The sequence below is a fragment of the Lissotriton vulgaris genome, chromosome 1_1 (assembly GCF_964263255.1).
Source record: "Lissotriton vulgaris chromosome 1_1, aLisVul1.2, whole genome shotgun sequence".
In the NCBI taxonomy this organism is placed as follows: Eukaryota; Metazoa; Chordata; class Amphibia; order Caudata; family Salamandridae; genus Lissotriton; species Lissotriton vulgaris.
Window position 1 is genome coordinate 518530297 of NC_141685.1, and position 15734 is coordinate 518546030.

Consider the following 15734-nt stretch of genomic DNA (forward strand, 5'->3'; position numbering starts at 1 on the left):
CATGGGAAAAACGTGTTTTGGGACCCCCCATTTTTCTCGGCCCCCCCTTGACGAAACCCCCCCAAATTTTCAGGGGCTGCTCAGAAACAAAAATGTGCCGATTCCGTCCACAAACGCCAAAGTTATTAGACATAGAATTTTCAAAAATCCCATAGGGAATTAATCCTAACTGTATATACCTACTGGCGATAGCCAGTAGGTAATATATACATATATATATATATATATATATATATATATATATATATATATATATATATATATATATATATATATATATATACATATATATACATATATATCCAAGTACTGCACGAGGGTTAGTTTCTGGGATCCCGGTCCCGTTGTCAGGTGGCGTGTCAAAACCCGGCGGCCCCCAACCGCCGAGAAAAGTTCAATAAGTTTGCAGGTTTACCGTAGTAAGTATCACACGCACTCAGAGTGGTACAGCTGGTGAAGGTTTATTTTACAAAGTCACGCTACGCGTTTCAGCACCGAGGTGCCTTGTTCACACGTTTAACAAAACCAGAGTGAGAAGCAGTTTTAAAGTGCAAACAAACTGATCACATTGTGCCATAAACATAAAGAAAGTACATGATACAAGTGGAAATCATGGCGGCCATTATTAAGTGTACTCAAAATCAAAGTTCATTATAGACATGATGGCTCATAATCATGGAACAGAATCCCCATATGTACTCGAATTGTCCGAGCTATTACTTTTCATAAAACCATATTCACATTCATAAGGTTTTTTACGGTTTTTTAAAAAAAGGCGAGAGACGGGGTTGTATTTGACATATATTGCTGTTAAAATTGCCCACTATGGGCGCCATTTTGCACCGGGAAGATAATCACTGCAAAGACAAAAGAAATGTAGTATAAATATAGGAGCTCCGCTCCTTACAAATCAGATAAAGTTTTTACCACGACGAACCTCTGCCTGACTAGAAGGACCAAGAGAAGCTGAAGGACGGAAACCAGTCTGTATCCTGTAAGACTGGCCTGCAGCAGTGCCTTGCTGAGAACGGAGAGGAAAGGACCAGATAGGACTTTGTAGACTTGTGCCTGAAATGATCTCCAAGGGCATGATCGAGAGCTTGCCCCCTGAACGGAACCCCAGGACCATTGGGTTCTATCTGCTTGTGCCCGTTTGCTGTTGGGCCTCAGCTCTTATTCCCTCGCCAGAGTTGTGACTCGGGTGCCTTTGCCCTCTCCCAGGTCATGACAGATCGGAGCTTGGTCGCCCCGCCTTAGAGAGCCCTGCTCATCCCTGAGCCGTTCTCCGCTTCAGTGCCGTGCCGCCTGCTCTCCTGTCACTTCGACGCTTACAGAGCAAGCTTCGCACCTCTCACCTTCTCCAGCCGGAATCTGCTCGGAAAGCATCTCATAGCCTCGGGCGGTCTGTACGTCGTAATGTACCCGACTGTCTCGCTTTGCGCTCCTGCATACCAAGACTTGTGCTGCACCTCAAGAAAGGCTTCCCCGTACCGTGGTACCGGAAGCCTGGTGTTGTACCTGTCTGCCCGAGAACTCGACGCCCCTCACAGATCCACGAGTCAGGCCCGGCGTGCTAAGAAGTAGTACGCCCCGCAGGCCTGAACGGCACCTCGCCCGGTGAGCTGCACCGATCCCGGATTGCCGCAACCCTCCACAGTCTAGCTCCTTCACCTCGCTCCTCGAGGGGTATTGAGCCGGAGAGATCCTCTGGAGAACTGTCGGCCTCATTCAGGGTCCGCCCTCGCAAGTAGCCACGCCTGAAACACCTCGGACTTCCACCAGCAAGGTACACTTAAACTCTGTCTCGAGTTCATATCGGATCCAGGGTCCGCAATGTTCTTATTTCCCTGTTATCGTACCTTGCTAAACAACGAACATTGAAAGACTAAGTTTGCCTATTGTAATCTGGTGACCTCAATTTACTAAACCTTATTCTGGTCTTGTGATATTCCTGCTTGAATCTATCTTTTATATAAAGTATACATACTTTTGATACAACCATACGACTGGTGTCCATTTGTGGTGGGTCAGTGGGTTTACTGTGTATGATCATGAATGCTTAACTTACTATCGCCCTGAGGATCAGCCTTGTCTGCTCACACCACACTACCTAGAGGGTGAGCAGGGGTTATTCAAAGGAGTAGTTCCCTTGCCCTGACATGGGGCTGAGGGTCCTTACTTGTATCAAGTGCATACCTGTGGCAACCAGAGACCTCCGGTTCTAACATTGGCAGTAGCGAGAGGATTTCGGATTTGCATTCATGATTCATATACAGTGAATTACTGATCACCACGTAGAGAGAGCAGACCAATAACGCGACCAGATTACAGTCTTGCCGAGAGATCTCCAATCTCCAAAACCATGCCTGGTTCACTTCCCTCAAGAGCACTCTCTGTTATCTCTGGAATCGACGATGTTGACTGGGAAGGGCTGGAAAAGTGCAAAGCCGAGCACTTGAGAAGCCTATGCGAAAAGTTCCGAGTTTCACAAGCAAACTGCAAAACGCGAGCCCAGCGCATCACGGCACTGAGTGCCTGGAAAGAGTCCAGAGAGCCCAAAAATCAGGTGGTAATGGATCCACCCGAAAGCCTCATCGGAGGCCAGGGAGGCCCGTCGGCCGAAAAGCTGGCAGACAGGGCCGCAACCAGAGCGCATGAAGTGGAGATGGCCAGATTGAAAGGTCAGATGGCCATGCAGGAGAAAAGGCTCCAGCTGAAGCACGAGATACGCCTAAAAGAGTTGGAGCTGAAAGCAAATATCTTGGACGCAGCTCCTGGTTGCAGCACAACACCAGCCCAGGTAGAGTCAAGGGTCTGCGTACCGAAGGATGTGGTGGAAGAGTATTTCAAAGGAGATGACATAGGGCAGTGATTCTGAGCCTACGAGGTAGCCATGTCTTCCCACCGGGTCCCTGAGAAGGATTGGGGAGCGGGGTTGTGGGGACGGTTCCTGTCCGAGGGGCGGGATACCCTGCTAGATCTTCTTCCTGAAGAGTCAGTCTCCTACCCACACATGAAAGATGCCCTGATGAATCGGTTTGGGTTAACGCCTGAAATGTACCAGCAACAGTTTAGAAAGTGTGTGAAGATTCAGGGGGGTACGTATGTGGAGTGTGTGACCTTTTTCTGCAGAGCGCTGGATGGTTGGTTGAAGGGCAGTAAGGTAAATGATTTTCAAGGGCTGCTTGATTTAATGGCATGGGAGCACTTGTCGGATAATTTTTTCCTGAGTTACGCCAGCACCTGATCGATAGCAAGCTGTCCAACCCAAGGAAGCTTGCTAAGGAAGCGGGCCGCTGGGTCAGCACCAGGGTCCACAAGGGTCCAGTGGGAGACTCAGCCAAAAATGGGCAGAGTCCCCAGCAGAAGAGTGGGGAGGACAAGGGAAAACAGAAAGGGTTCCACAAAGGCCCCCAAAGTAATCCCCAATGGAGCCAAGGGAAAGGTTCTCAGCCTCCTCCACCCCCAAAATCAACCGGGGCCCCGACAGGTAAACCTGTTCCAAAGGGGCCCGTCACCTGTTTTAGGTGTGGCGACCTGGGTCATGTTGCCTTTGACCCTAAGTGTCGCTTGTTTGCAAAACCCGCACCCACTGGTGCTCCACCCCGGCAACTAGCTAATGTTAACTTTGGGGAGGAAGTAGCAATTCCAATGGGTGGGGATCCCATCCAGATGACCCTGTTCTCGCTAGGAGACAGTGATGTGGTCCCAGAAAACTACCTACCCAGTAACACTAAGAAATATGGGCACAATGTAACCATCAATGGTAAGAAAGCAGAGGCTCTTCGAGATACAGGAGCCAGCACCTGGTGTCTCAAAAGCAGGTAGTACGGCACGCCTACTGCAAAGTTGTTAATGCTAACAATTCTGAGAGCCAGTGTCCGATGGCTCAGGTTCCCTTTGAGTGGGGGGGGGGGTCTCAGGTACTCTTCAAGTTGTTGTGAGGACCTCCATGCCTGTAGATTGTCTGCTAGGGAACGATTTGGAGAACTCCCCAATGGGAAAGGGTAGAGAAAACGGCCCATCTGCGGATGGTGGGTCTACCCGACTAGGCGTGCGTGACCACGAGTTCCATGGCAGCCAGTAGGGGTGTCGAAGAGGTACTGGAGCCTGAGGGAGAGGCCCAGGAACCGGCCTTAGAGAGGAGGCACTGGGGATGCGGACAGCCGGTCCCCGAAGTTTCCACGGCCCAGGAGGAGGCAGACCTCGAGGGGGATGCCCTGGAGCCTACTGGGTAAGCATGGGCGAATTTTGCGAATCTCGCGCTCGCGAATTTTGCGGATTTGCGAACTCGCAATCCGCAAACTCCGCAAATTCTCGCGAATTTGCGGATTTTTTTTTGTGTGTTCGCGCGGGTTTCTGCCAGTTCGCGAGGGTTTTGTACAATTTCGCAAAACGCGAACTTACCTGTCGGGTCGCAAGTTTCGCGAACTTGTTGTTTCTACGTGTCCAGCCTGTTTGGGACACTCTTCTTCATCACTGCCACTCTCTGTCACCACTGCCACTCTCTGACTACTCATGCCACCCTCTGGCCCACCCATGCCACCCTCTGTTTCATCACAGCACCCTCTGGTTGTCCAGTCAGTGTACATTATTGTGGCAACACAAGCACACCTTCCCTGCCTCAAGTGACCTGAATTAATTTGGGGCTGATTAATGTGTCACAGAATATTTTTTTAGCTGGCACCTGCTTCCTTAGTGCTTCCTGATTAGTGATCTTTTGCACTTGCTAAGTGCTTTCATTGTTGCAAAATTAGTTACAACACCTGCCCTGCCCCAACTGACAATAATGAATTAGGGGCTGATTAATGGATTTGAACTTCCAGCCTGGCTCCTGCTTGTCTCCCTTAGCTGTAATTTTGTGGCATATGTGTAACTATTCTGAGGTTCAGAGCAGGGTCACATAATAGTTGCAACTGGCAACTGAACTTTGGAGGGGCCCCTCAGGAAGCACTACAGGAAATGGCTACTAATGATGAGCCTGAACTTTTGAACCTGGTAAGTAGTTTCAGTTTTGCTAAGATCATATTTCTGCAATTTTGCGCTTATTCGCGGGGCGCGAAGTTGTACTGGGAAGCCGCGAACTCACGCGAACAGTGCGAGCAAGCCATAAAATCCGCTGCTCGCGGATTTGCGGATTTTGCGGGAGATTCGCGAATCTCGCGGATTGCGAATTTACCGAAAATCCGCAAAATCCGCGAGCGAAACGGATTTTCCGCCCATGCTTACTACTGGGGAACAGATCGCCGAACTGGGAGACTTGCCTGAGCTGACCCATTGGCAGCAAGAAGGGGGTCCCTCCAGGGAGGAATTCTGTGAGGAGCAGAAAACGTGCCCTTCTCTCGCGGGTATGCGTCAGACTGCTTCATTCTGGTATCGTGACCACAAGACCACTGCCTACATTTAACTGCGCTTGATTTGTTGAATTATTTTCCTTCGTGAGCCAGATCGCCACATAACGCTTCATTACCTTACAATTTGTGCAGATTAACATAGTAGCGTAGCGCTAGTCCCAATTTTGCTGATTAGCATATTAGCGTAGCACTAGCCTTCCATAGCACGCTGCAACGCTCTGCTTTGTTTGTGCTGCCTGCATTTAACTTTTTGAATAATTGTGTCCTGTGCCAGTCCCACTAGAAGTATCATAGCGTTTTTACAGACTTTGTGCCCCAACCCTGCATTGAATTTGGCCAACTGCCATCTTGTTTTGCTTGTTGTTGTTTTGCCTTCCCTCCCCGGATCTCCACCCCGCCTCCCGCCTCCCAGCTGCTACACCCTCGCCCCTCCCCCCTCCACTATCTATATATGACAGATGTCTTTGCGCGCAGCGTTCACGCGCAGCAGTCGCACCATATGCGCGCCGAAGGTGCACCAAAGGTAAGCCCGTCTACGCCCGTCTGTGCCTGGACCGCGCCCAGCGCTAAACCCCCTGGCCCCTGCAAAACGCACTCCTCCCGCAATACGTATGACGCCGCCACCCTCCTAGCCCTTAACCCCGGACGCACACCCCAATGCTACGAGGCTGCCCAGGGGCGTACCCACGGTCCCTTTGCTTGCCACTCCTGGCAATTTACCAGCATCAAGACCCATACCACATCCACTAACCCCAAACACAGCTCCGACTCTAACCACCTGAAGTGCATCCTGCTGAACACCCGCTCGGCCCACAGACACGCCACTGAACTCTAGGATCTACTCGACACTACATCACTGGACGTCGCCTTCCTTACTGAAACATGGATGAACGCATCATCAACACCCGACATCGCCATAGCCATCCCGGACAATTACAAGATCATCCGAAAAGATCGCACCATGCAAACAGGAGGAGGCATCGCCATCGTCCATAAGAACACCCTCAAAATCACGACCAGCTCCGACGATAACCTTACAACCGCCGAACACCTCCACTTCCAGATCCACACCAACCCTAGGACCACACTCAGTGGCACCTTCATCTACAGGCCTCCAGGAACCTGGAAACAATTCAGCGAAGACATCACTGACTTCATCAGTCCACATGCCCTCGCCTCCGAGAACTACATTCTACTAGGAGACCTCAACTTCCACCTGGAAAAGAAAAACAACAGCAACACCACCACCCTTCTTGACAACCTGGCCAATCTCGGCCTCAAACAACTTGTTGACACCCCCACCCATGTAGCCGGACAACGCTTGACCCAATCTTCACCTCCAGCAAACACATCTCCTTCGATCGCACCACAGCTCTCCATTGGATGGACCACAGTTGTGTTCACTTCAGATACAAAACCACCTCGACCCACAACCGCCCACAACCTATTCCCCGAAGAAAATGGAACAAAATGACCACCGACCAACTCCTCACATCGCTCAACCAAAACCCTCCCACACTCTCATCGGACCCAAACCAAGCTGCCATCAAATTCAAACAATGGATCACTCACAGCGCTGACGAATTGGCACCCTTGAAAAACCATCACACCAAACAAGAAAGCAAAAAAGCCCCCTGTTTCAACGATGACCTTAAGAAATCCAAGAAACTATGCCGTACTCTCGAGAAAACATGGAGAAAAAACCCAACCACCGACAACTTGACCACCTTCAAGGCAGCCACCCGCAAACACCACCAGCTGATTCGATCCACAAAGAAATCAGCATTCAAGAATCGACTCGACGACAACGCTCATAACAGCAAGGAACTATTCAACATCGTCAAAGAATTCACCAACCCCACCGCAGCCTCAAACGACATCACTCCCTCCCAAGACCCCTGCCTTCGTTATCTTCCTTCTTCTACAACAAAATTGCTGACATACATAACAGCTTCGAAAACAGTTCCAACTAACAATCCTCTCAACCCCCCTCAGACCCTAAACCGCCCTCTAACAACCTCAGCGCCTGGAACCCAATCACCACTGAAGACACCATCCGCCTAATGAATTCCATCCACTCTGGCTCGCCAACCGACCCATGTCCCCACCACATCTTCAACAAAGCAGACTCCATCATCGCACCCCATCTCTGTGATGTCATAAACTGCTCCTTCAACTCTGCTACCTTCCCAGAAAGCTGGAAACATGCCGAAGTCAGTGCCCTCCTGAAGAAACCCACAGCAGACCCCTCTGAACTTAAAAACTACCACCCCATATCCCTCCTCCCATTCCCGACCAAAGTCATCGAGAAAGCCTTCAATAGCCAACTCGCCGCCTTCCTCGAATCAAACAACTCCCTCGATCCCTCACAATCAGGCTTTCGAGCCAAACACAGCACCGAAACTGCCCTCATCGCAGCAACTGACGACATCCGAACACTACTGGACAACGGAGAAAAAGTGGCCCTCATTCTACTCGACCTCTCCGCCACCTTCGACACTGTCTGCCACAGCACCCTCATACAACGTCTCAGCAACATCGGCATAAAAGGAAAAGCCTTGGACTGGATCATCTCGTTCCTAGCGGGGAGAACTCAGAGAGTCCGACTTCCCCCATTCAAATCAGAGGCCACCGAAGTCATCTGCGGTGTACCACAAGGATCATCACTCAGTCCCACCCTCTTAAACGTTTACATGATTCCACTCGCATCCATCACGCGTCAACACAATCTTAACATCATCTCCTACGCTGACGACACCCAGCTGATCCTTTCCCTCACCAAAGACCCCAACACCGCCAAAACCAATCTTCACAAAGGCATGAAAGAAGTAGCCATATGGATAAAAAACAGCCGCCTAAACTTAACTCAGACAAAACGGAAGTGCTCATCCTAGGATCATCCCCCTCTGCCTGGGACGACTCATGGTGGCCTTCGGATCTGGGCTCAGCACCCATACCCGCAGACCACGCACGTAACCTTGGCTTCATCCTAGACTCCTCACTCTCGATGACCAAACAAGTCAACGCCGTCTCATCCTCCTGCTTCAACGTACTTCGTATGCTCAAAAAAATCTTCCATTGGATCCCCGCCGAGACAAGAAAGACTGTCACCCACGCACTGGTTACGAGTCGACTAGACTACGGAAACACCCTCTACACCGGAATCACAGCCAAATTACAGAAAAAACTCCAACGCATCCAAAACGCATCAACGAGACTCATTTTGGACATCCCTCACCAAGATCACATTACCGGCCACCTGAAAGACCTCCACTGGCTTCCCGTCAACAAGAGAATAACATTCCGTCTCCTCACCCACGCACACAAGGCCGTCTACAAACTAGGGCCCGAATGCCTCAACACTCGACTATCCTTCTACACACCCACCCGCCAACTAAGATCCTCCAATCAAGGCCTCGCCGCAGTTCCGCGTATCCAAAGATCCACCATGGGAGGTAGATCCTTCTCCTACTTGGTGGCCAAGACCTGGAACTCACTCCCCACTCACCTCCGCCTTACACAGAACCACATCTCCTTCAGAAAAGAACTTAAAACCTGGCTATTCGATAAATAATGAACCCCCTCCCCAAGCGCTTTGAGACCCTCTGGGTGAGTAGTGCGCTATACAAATTCTTGAACTTGAACTTGAATGGCGTTCGGCCCAGAAAACACTTGGTCTACTGGGAGAAGGATCTCCTGTATTCAGAGCCTAAGGCTGCTGAACCTGGGTCAGCCCGTGTGCTCTGGTACCCCAGAAGTTCAGAGCCTTCCTACTGGGTTTGGCTCACGATGTGCCTTTAGCAGGACATCTGGGGATGGACAAGACCTATGACAGGCTTGTCACCCACTTTTACTGGCCCCAGATGCACCGGAGCTCAGATGCTCACTGCAGGACTTGCCAGACTTGCCAGGCAAGTGGTAAGTGTGGAGGGAAGAACAAGGCTCCCCTCCAACCATTCCCCGTCATCAGTACCCCATTCCAGCGAGTGGGAATTGACATTGTGGGGCCTCTGGATCCCCAGACAGCCATGGGCAACAGGTTTATCCTGGTCTTGGTGGACCATGCCACCCGGTACACTGAAGCCATCCCTCTGAGGACAGTGACGGCCCCCGTGGTGGGACGAGCACTGATGGGAATTTTCTCTCGAGTAGGATTCCCTCTAGAGGTGGTGTCTGACAGGGGTACCAACTTCATATCGAAATATATGAAGTCCCTTTGGCAAGAGTGTGGTGTAACGTAGAAGTTCACCACCCTTACCACCCCCAAGGAAACGGGTTGGTTGAGAGATTCAACCGAACCCTAAAAGGCATGATTATGGGCCTAGAAGGACCAATGAGGCGTAAGTGGGACGTCCTCTTACCATGTCTACTGTTTGCGTACCGAGAGGTGCCATAGAAGTCGCTCGGGTTCAGTCCCTTCGAGCTTCTGTACGGTCACCCGGTCCGAGGACCTCTGAGTCTGGCTAGGGAAAGCTGGGAGCAATCTCCCAGGAAACCTCCCCAGAATGTATATAACTACATGCTGGCCTTCCAAAACCAGACCAGGCGATTCAGGCAACTTGCTGAGGCAAACCTGGAAGCCAGCCAGGAGGAGATGAAGCGGTGGTACGACCAGAATGCCACTCTGGTAGAGCTTCAGCCTGGACAAAAGGTGTGGGTCTTGGCCCCAGTGGAGCCCTGTGCACTTCAGGATACGTGGACGGGTCCATTTGAGGTTGTGGAGCACAAGAGTCCTGTCACCTACCTGGCGAACTTGCAAACTCCCAGGAACCCTTTGAGGGTCCTACATGTTAACCGCCTTAAGCCCCACTTGTAGAGGTCCGCAGTGGGCATGCTGTTGGCAACCGATGATGGAATGGAGGAGGAGACCGAGCCTCTTCCGGACCTCATGGTGGCCTCCGAGCGAAATGGGTCAGTGGATGGAGTTAACCTCTCAACCGCCCTGACACCTGAGCAGCAGAGTGATTGCCGCCAGTTGCTGGGGCAATTCTCTGACTTGTTCTCCCTGGTTCCGGGTGTCACAGATTGGTGCGTCCATGATGTGGACACGGGCGACAGCTTACCGGTGAAGCACAAGGCTTACTGCGTTGCTGACAGGGTACGAGCCTGCATCAAAGAGGAAGTCTCGAAGATGTTTGCTCTTGGGGTGATTGAGTCCTCCAGCAGTCCTTGGGCCAGCCAGTGGTCTTGGTCTCGAAGGCTGCGGCACCGGGAGCCACACCCGAACTCCGGTTCTGTGTGGACTATCGAGGACTCAATTCGGTCACGAAGACTGACACGCACCCCATCCCCAGAGCTGATGAGCTCATCGATCGGTTGGGAGCTGCTCGGTACCTCAGTACGTTTGACTTAACGTCTGGGTACTGGCAGATTGCCTTAACCGAAGGAGCCAAAGAGAGGTCAGCGGGGTGAAAAACGCCCCTGCCACCTTTCAGAGGTTGGTCAACCAGGTGTTGGTTGGACTGGACGCGTTCAGTGCCGCCTACCTGGACGACATTGCAGTGTTTAGTTGAACGTGGAAGGAACACTTTTGGCACCTTTGGAAGTGTTGGCGGCTCTGCCCAATTCAGGCCTCACGATCAAGGCAAGCAAGTGCCAGATCGGGCATGGTTCAGTGGTGTATTTGGGACACCAAGTTGGGAGTGGCCAGGTGGCGCCCCTTCAACCCAAAATTCAGACCATCCTGGCTTGGGAAGGCCCCCAAGACCCAAACGGAGGTGAGGGCCTTCCTTGGACTCACCGGGTATTACAGGAGGTTTGTCAAGGTATACGGCACCATCGTTGCCCCCTTGACAGAGCTGACTTCGAAGAAGCAGCCCCGGAAAGTGATCTGTACCGACGCCTGTCAGGAAGCATTCGACACCCTGAAGAAGGCCATGTGCAAGGCGCCCGTGCTCCTGGCTCCTGATTTCTCCAAAGAGTTCTTAGTGCAGACAGACGCCTCAGAGCATGGGATAGGGGCTGTCCTTTCACCGACGACGACGAGGTCTGGGATCACCCTGTGGCCTTCATCAGCCGAAGGTTACTTCCACGGGAACAGTAGTGGAGTGCAATTGAGCGAGAAGCTTTTGCTGTGGTCTGGGCCCTGAAGAAGCTAAGACCCTACTTGTTTGGGTCTCACTTCCGAGTTCAGACCGACCACAGGCCCCTCAGATGGTTGATGCAAATGAGGGGTGAAAACCCGAAACTGTTGAGGTGGTCCATTTCTCTACAGAGTATGGACTTTACGGTGGAACACCGCCCTGGCATAGACCACGCCAATGCTGATGGTCTGTCAAGGTTTTTCCGCCTTAGTGATTAGGAACTCCCTGGGGTAGGGTAGTTCTCCTCACCTTTCATCTTGAGGGGACACGTGTTAGACCTGGCACGTCGGCCTTGTTCGGGGTACACCCTCGCAAGTAGCCGCGCCTGAAACGCCTCGGACTTCCACCAGCAAGGTACACTTGAACTCCGTCTCAAGTTCATATCGGATCCAGGGTCCGCAACTATCTTATTTCCCTGTCATCGTACCTTGCTAAACAACGAACATTGAAAGACTAAGTTTACCTATTGTAATCTGGTGACCTCAATTTACTAAACGTTATTCTGGTCTTGTGATAATCCTGCTTGAATCTATCTTTCATATAAAGTATACGTATTTTTGATACAACCATACGACTGGTGTCCATTTGTGGTGGGTCAGTGGGTTTACTGTGTGTGATCATGAATGCTTAACTTACTATCGCTCTGAGGATCAGCCTTGTCTGCTCGCGCCGTCACTACCTAGAGGGTGAGCAGGGGTTATTCAAAGGAGTAGTTCCCTTGCCCTGACGTGGGGCTGAGGGTCCTTGCTTGTCACAAGTGCAAACCTGTGCCAACCAGAGACCTCCGGTTCTAACACTCCTCAACTCTACTTTCACCATGGCAATGGGTATCGTGAACACCCCATTTTAGCAGCTACAGCAGGGGTGGGGTTCTTTGCATCTTTTATTGACAAATTCACCCTTTGTGAAATCCGCGTCAACCCTGACTCAGAAATACATAGATAGGCATGCCCTGAGACACAGGACAGAGGTCTCTGATTGAGAGATCACAGATGAGGTAACATGTAGTCAGCAGACAAATGTGTGAACAGGAAATCCCAGATAAAACCCACAGATAGCTGCAGTGACACCACAATGGTCAACAGAGATTAGCCGCAGGAAAGCAAACATGTCGGAGAGGTGCACATGCTCCCAAAATACCATAAACTCAGATGCCACATAAAGTAAGGAACACTCAGCCAATCAGGATACAGCACACACAGTGATAGCGATCATGCTCTCTTTATGTCAGACTTCTGGACATGATATCTACTGGCTATTCTGTGTTCACACAAGTCGAGGAATTATTTCAAACAAATACTCTTTTTCTTTAAACTTTAGGGTCAAGTGTCATGATATTGGTTTTTAAAAGATTTAGGGGCATATTCTCAAGGCGTTATTGCCAAGTCAATGGCACTTTATTGCAGCCAAAGTTGCAATAAATGTATCATACCATTCACAAGCTGGTGCTAGCAGCCCACAGCACCATTTTACCCGTGACAGCAGCTGCAGAAAACATTGCCACAGACGACCCCAGCAACTATCGCTAATGAGATGCAGAGTAGGCGTTCCCGTGCCAAAAGCTGCGACAACACCACGTCGCAACATTCTCAAAGACCAGCCAGATCGGCAAAAATACCACAAAACATGCGATAAGACGCGTTAGCAGCAGCGAATTAACACATGCTCTGAGCTGGTGTAATATCAGACGGCAGTCTGTACGAGAAAAGGGAGCTCCGCCCAGAGCCACACCTGAAGAACAACAGATGCAATGGAGCCACTGAACATGTGGGATGGACACCCAAGAGGGCCACAACACCCACCGCCACCACCCTCAGGACCCCCAATCCCTGGACACTGACCGCCCCTCCCCCCCAGACCAACACTGAGGCAGTGGCGCAGACAAAGACACCGACCTTCAGAAAATGCACCAACCTCACAGACCCATCACCAGAGAATGTCATTGTCCACTACATGCTCAAAAGGACAACCCTCCTCCGCATCCTGACCACCATTGTCCATGGGCTGAAGGTACCAACACAGTGGACAACCAACCTCAAACAACACTGCTGGCTGTGCTGTACGTGTTGGCCTCTGGTACCCTCCAACCAACATCCCCCTGAGACGGAGCAGTCACGCAGCCAGGCCTATCCAAGTCCTTCACAACAGTCATGGATGACACCATCAGCTTGGTACTCCGCTATCTATACTTCCCACACACTGTAGGAACAGCAGGAGACCAAGCAAGGCATCTTTGCCCCAGCAGGCTTTCTGCATGGGTCAGGGGGCAATTGACTGCACACATGTTCTACTAGTGGCCCCTGGCAACATTGCACACAATTAGGGCAACAGAAAGTGCACAAATCCCACCAATTTGCAGGCTAGAGTGGAGCACCAGGGAATCTCCACCAATGTCGCTGCCAACCACCCAGGCAGTGTGCATGATTCCAACACCTCCTACAGTCCATCATCAACCTGCGCTACCAGGATGACACCTACAAAATGCACTGCTCATTTGCCAATACCAAATGCACACACCACACACCTCAACTCAACAATCATGCAACTCATAACACAGGAAATGCACAGGTCACAAGCTCACTTACAACATGCACACCCACCAGACACAACAGCACAACTCACTGTGGGAACCTGGGCCAGCCATATACATTAGCCATCAATGGCATGGCACCTCAGCTACACAATAGCAGAATGTCGGAAGAGGTGGGGACCGATGAAAGAGAATGTACACAATGCCTAGTGTGGCGTGGATGTGATGGCTAGACTGCAGTATGCAGAACAACAGACATATCCAGGTCAACACACACTGCTGGTGTTTGGAATGTAGTGGACAATGGACGGGAGCTGCTAGGGGTGTTTTAGAGTTCAGATATCAGGGGCGCACTGCCTCAAATCTAACGTTACTGTGTGTAGTAAGAAATTGGTAGCTGTGTAGTGCGTTAAAGAGCAGGCGGAAAAACACCCTTAATCGTCTAACAAGTCAGAGACTATTCGATTATTATACAGCTGTGCTCTCGCAACTACAAAAAAGTGGAACACAATTGAGTACAATAAACAGGTATCAATAATACAATAGAAGCAGATTATTTGGTGTGTTTCTGGTCCCAGCAGGGTGAAGATTTATTGTATCCAGACGTAAGGAATATCACAATATGCCGACACGTGTTTCGTCGTGTGCCGTTGAGTCAACACGACTCTTCAGGGCTGGTGGTACAAAACATAGTGTACACATATTTAGTGGTACGTCATATCACAGATATAGGCTGCATGTGGTGACATAACGTCCACTCTCTGGTCAAACATTGGAAGTGTCTGAGTCTATAGACTAGGGGGTAGTTTTCATCCTCAAGTAGCTGATACCGAATTGGTGGCGACAACAAGGCACTCCACTCCTCCATTTGGTGCTTCGGATAGCTTCTGCCCGCTGCATCATGCCCTGGAGGAAACCTTCCACTGTCCCCTGCAACCCTCCACCACATTCACCTTCGACATCAGCGATGACCCGCTCAGTCTGCATGGCCCTACCTCAGTGGACCGCAAGTCACCGTCCTGTGACGGTGTGCCTGTGCCCCTGTGCATCTGAGGCCACTAACTCTGTGCAGCTCAAGTCAGGGACCCTGTCTGAATGAATATTGGATGACCTCTGTGACAGTGGTCTTGGGGTCATCGATGCCATGTGTATGTGGCCCTCTGCTGTCCGCTGCCTCCGGCCACAATTGCGGACCACCAGGGCTCACACATCAAATAAAGTCCTGACCGACCCGGACGTCACATCACCGTAGGAGGCACACGCCACCATTGTCAGGGCCAACGCCAAACTCCATCTGCCAGAGTCGAAACAGTGGTACTGGCAGACTAACTGAGTTGCTCAGACCTGTTGTGGATACCATCATCTGCTTGATCCCCTGCTCAGCACTTCAGGTGTCACTGACTCAGTGCAGGCCAACCCATGGACTGTTACTTATTGAGTTTTGTGCTGTGGAGAGGTTGCGAAGCAATGTCACCTCAGGCAGTGTGGGGGACTTGGGACGTTGATGAAGAAGATGATGCAGGTCTTACACACCCCACTGCATCTGCATCAGGAATATCCAGAAATGACACAATCCTAGTCACTTGCATCACATGAGCGTGCTCAGCTCAGTGCACTGCAACTCACGGACACTTCTGTTTGAATGTTGGGTGACCTCTGTACGTGCTGACTCCGTTATTCAGGTGTTTTCACTTTCGTTGCACTGGTGTCCACAGTTCAAGTTGTTGCCAGCACCAAGCGCTCCGTGCGGGCTGGCTTATACTCACC